The sequence below is a fragment of the Triticum urartu genome, chromosome 3A (assembly GCF_056163025.1).
Source record: "Triticum urartu cultivar PI428250 chromosome 3A, HENAU_Tu73, whole genome shotgun sequence".
In the NCBI taxonomy this organism is placed as follows: Eukaryota; Viridiplantae; Streptophyta; class Magnoliopsida; order Poales; family Poaceae; genus Triticum; species Triticum urartu.
The window spans coordinates 61,165,132-61,170,000 of NC_141875.1; positions in this window are offsets into that span (position 1 = coordinate 61,165,132).

The window sequence follows — 4,869 nt, forward strand, 5'->3', positions numbered from 1 at the left end:
ACAGCCTCGACGCCGCCCCCGACCCCGACCCCGACCTCGACGCCGCCCCCGACCCCGACCTCGACGCCCCCTACATCGCCGCCCTCCGTCGTGTGCCCGCCGCCCCGACCCCGACCCCGCCCCCGACCTCGACACCGCGTGCCCCTCTCTCTAACTCCGCCGGTGCCCGAGGTGAGCACGCCCTCCTCCTCCTCCCCTACCTCTGCCTAGCTAGGTTTCTTAGGGTTAAATTTCAGAGTTCATCTAATTAGTTAGGGTTCATCAAATTAGATGCTAATTATGGCAGTAGTTGTTAAATAGAATTAGTGTTAGAGTTCATCGAATTAGTTAGGGTTAAATTTTAGAGTTCGTCAAATTAGTTAGGGTTAAATTTTAGAGTTCATCAAATTAGTTAGGGTTCAATAAATTTTAGAGTTTATCAAATTAGTTAGGGTTAAATTTTAGAGTTCATCAAATTAGTTAGGGTTCATTAAATTTTAGAGTTGATCAGTTAGGGTTAAATTTTAGAGTTCATCTAACTAGTCTTTTTTACTGTTTTTTAGTAAGTGTTTAATAGAATTAATAAGAAAATTAATATAACTAGTTGAACTAGTTTATTTTTAGTAAAAACTAGTTTATTTTTATTTATAGTAAGTGCTTAATTGAACTAGTTGAGTTAATACAACTATTTTATTTTTAATACGAAAATTAATAGAACTAGTTTACTTTTTTAGTTAAAGCAATTATTCCCGCATCGACGTCGACGATGCCTATCCCGCATCCTCGTCGTCGAGTCGGCGGAGGACACCTACGTCATCAGATGGGCCATGTTCGGGACTGGGCTCCACCGGGGTGGTACTGGGAGGCGCTACCTACCGGGGGGCGCAAGTTGGTGAGGAGTCAGCCCGTCGTTGACCCGAACCTTCTTTGGTGGCGGTCGCGCGGCCCAGTGACGGTCCAGAGGCTCGTGGACCCCGCGGAGGTGGTGCGTCACCGTGTCAGTGAGGAGGACGCGCACGTCCGTCGCTACGTTGGAGCACAAGTTCTCCAATACCTAGCAGGTTCTCCAGGGATCTCACTGAAGCTATGATCCTGTGGTGGTTCCTTCTCTGTGGGTGTCCACCGCCCATGCCGATACCCGTCGTGCGCTAAGGTTTTAGTTGTATTAGTGATGTTATATGTATGATACTATTCGGGATATATTAGTGATAATATTCGACGATGTACGGATGCATGAGATGATTTACTTTTGCTTATTGAATACATGCTAATTTAAATACTTATTTTATTTTACGATTTGATTTTGCTTATTGAATGCTCATGACAATATGAGTCCTATAAGATATTTTGAAGTGTATATCTTCTGTTGCTCAAATAGGATATGTGCTTGTTTGCAGGTTACACCTCCGAGTGGCCTATGTTTTGCCTAAGTGTTGATTCATTTCCGTTTCGGCAAATTTCAAGCGCTCGATATGTCCTATTTTAACAAAGGTCATGCCGGATTTTTCCGTGAATTTTGGCATGACTTGTGCCAGAATATGTAGGAAATATCGAGTGCCCCGGATTTGTGTGTTGAGTATCCTGGTAGTTGTCTTCGATCGATTTTCAATTAATGTTTCAACTATGAACATAGGAAATGTCTGACGACGAAAAGGATTTCGGTATTTGCAAATACTGCGAAGACGAGCGCGGCCTATGCGACGGAATCTTCCTAGATGATGATAGGCGCTTCAGCATCAAACTGGACGAGAACTACGAAGTGGATACAGTAAGTCACAACGGCAAGTCTTTTTTCGTAATTAAGCATGACATCTCCTTCATTTGCTTCAAATTATAATTTAATTTTTTTTTTACTATTCTACTAGCGTATCCCCTGCCATGCAAGAGTTTTTGTCTTGGATAAGATAGGTTTCAGTCGTACTATGGAGGTAAAGAGAATTTACTTGAAGACCGAGCATGGTCGTATTTTCCACGCAAAATTATACAACGCAGACGACTACACCTATTTTGGATGCAAAACTTGGCAAGTACTATGCATGACTTATGCATTTGAGTCTGACATGGTTATCACCTTTGATATTCATCCGGAAGATGATATTGAAGGTAATATCGACATCTGGGTCGATGTGCAGATGCCTCCAGTTATACCATTATGTGAGTATCTCAACCATATTTATGTCTTTAATATTTTTTATTCAAAAATAGTTGACAACTAATTTCTATTGTCAGCTTATTTCCGTTCAAGCAAACATGTCCAGCGCTTGGTAGACAGGACCTACTACTGTCCCGGGGCTGAACTAAACTGAGAGGAGATAAGTCATTATGTTTCATGGCTTGACGATCTTCATACTTTCAAGACAAATTTTCTTCCTGCACTTAGAAATGTTAGTACTCAAAACGTGCGACCAATAGTGTTCATACTGAACTACAGTCACATCTATTTAGGAAAAATGGTAAGATTTTTACTATTTGTCCTCAGTGCATTTTTTGCATACATTATTTTTTAAGCTAAACTTCATTGCTAAGTATGTTACTATACGATGTTCTTCAACAGGGACTCCCGATAAATGTTGTGCCTAATTGGATCGAGACTAAAGGTACTATGAATATTGTTAGCTTACGACCAAGATATCCTACAATGCACTTTAGTGCATTCAGGATTTCTAATAGCGAGGAATGCTTAATAGTGAAAGACTGGAGCAAAATTGTGAACGATCGCAGAGAAGTACTAGGGGGCAGCAATCAGAAGCGCATCTTACGATTAGGAGACAGGTTCATCTGCATGCTCCAACTTGATGAAGGAGGAGAGCTACACATGTTTTATATTATTTTACCTGAGAGAGAGCAGCATGAGTGATTAGCTAGCTAGAAATGAATTTGAAGATGATGATATGCTACACTATGACTATGATGATTAAATAGTTAGTGTTGGTGGTAATGACTATGATGATTATTATTAACTAGTATTGGTGGTGATTAGATAGCTACCGCATCTAGTGTTGGTGGTGATTAGCTAGCTAGAATGAGTTTGAAGATGATGATGTGCTACACTATGACTATGGTGATTAAATAAATACCGTCGGTGGTAATGACTATGATGATGATTAAATAGTTTGTGCTCGCGGATTAGATTCAAGTGGAAGCAACATGTGGTGCACATCGAAAGTACTACTAGTCCAAACTAGATCAAGTTTGGATTAGTAGTATACTTTTGACATGCACTACATATTGCCTCCACTTGAACCTAATCAATCTTCATTTGACACACTGTTATGGACATAATGATATAAACCTCATAATTGGTATTGTACCAAAATTTGTATAACGGCGTATAAATACACTAAAAATGAAAAAAAAGTATTAGTAGCGATGGAAAGTAAACACGCTACAACTATCTAGATTAGCAGCAGCGCGGGGTAGAATAAGCGTTGCCGCTATGTGTCTTAGCAGTAGCGCTTGTCGCACGCGCTACTGCTAAAGTAATAGCTGTAGAGCCTTATTGGTAGCGCGGCTGCCCGTGCTATTAGTGGGCATTAAACCCGGGCTACTACTAGGGTTCCCTAGTAGTTCTAGAATAAAAAAACTATGATGTCGACATGCCATCGTTAGTTGGTTCGGGAAGAAGAGGAAGCTCATGGTGTTGTTGTACTTAACAAAGGATTGATCGATGCCAGAGAGGAAAAGAAGGAAACAAAGAGATGGAATTTCCACTGGAGCCTTGGAGTCTGGAGACTTACATCTCCTCGAGATGAATGGCTGGACAGGGGATTGGCACATCAGGCAATCGGGTGGTTTGCTGCTTCATCACACATTTGTGCGTGTTGCCCATAAGCCAATTAAGTTGCATGCCAATGACTGGCCAGCTCAATGGGCCGCACTACAATTTAGAAAACTGAAGGCCACACAGCTCGCACTCCCATGGGCTTGACCCTTACTCAATATTCTCAATCCCTCCACTCAAACTTGTCGATACTTTGGGACTTGAGAGAGTAAGACCCGATCTACACTTAGAAGAAACCAATTCATGTTCCTTACTCGATTTCTTGATCAACACCTATTCAAAAGCATTTACTATTAAAATAATAGATGCCGAAATAACAGGACAATCTTCAGCTTTTTTATTATGTATTTTTAGACATGAGTTTACAACCCTGAATTTCGATGTACACAATCATCATGCCCTTAATTTGGGGGGGTGGCCGTCATGCTTGCCTAGGCCAACCCGTTGAATTTTATTGTGACGACGGAATAAAGCTTTGCAAGATTATCTGGAAAAAAAACTGGTTGAGTTGTTGTGCCGCCACTTCCTTTTTGTGTGTGTGTGTCTTATTTACTCTTTGAAGTCCTCTCTCTGTAAAGAAATATAAAAGCGTTTAGATCACTTCCGAAGGGAGTAAGTTGGAACAGAGGAGAGCATCTCGGGAAGAAGTGAGTCAGGACAGGTGTCTTGAAGAGGACAGATGCGAGTTTTGAGTCTTTGAGGAAGAAGAAGCCAACCTTTACGGCTTTGAAGCAGCCGACACATAACAGCGAGCACCGATACCTCCACACAACATATCACCATTGTTCTTCTGTTGCGCATGCCCGATACCTTGCAGAAACGGGGAAGAAAACCCTGGAGCGGTTCAGAATCTAATCTCCCGACATGGACATGGGCGCATGGATGCTTTTTTTTTGAAAAATCACCGGGGGGAGCTCCCCACCTGAATATATTTCTCAATCTTTGCAATCCATCGTGCGAGTGATTACAAAGAGGTGAATTACATAGGCACGTGTAAACGTGAGGACAGGTAAGAACGCCACGAGGAGGCGGCCTGTTTTTCTTCTGGCTTTCTCATCCGGTGAGTCCAGAGCATAAGGTCTTGTACTATGTTTGTGAGAGTGGTGATG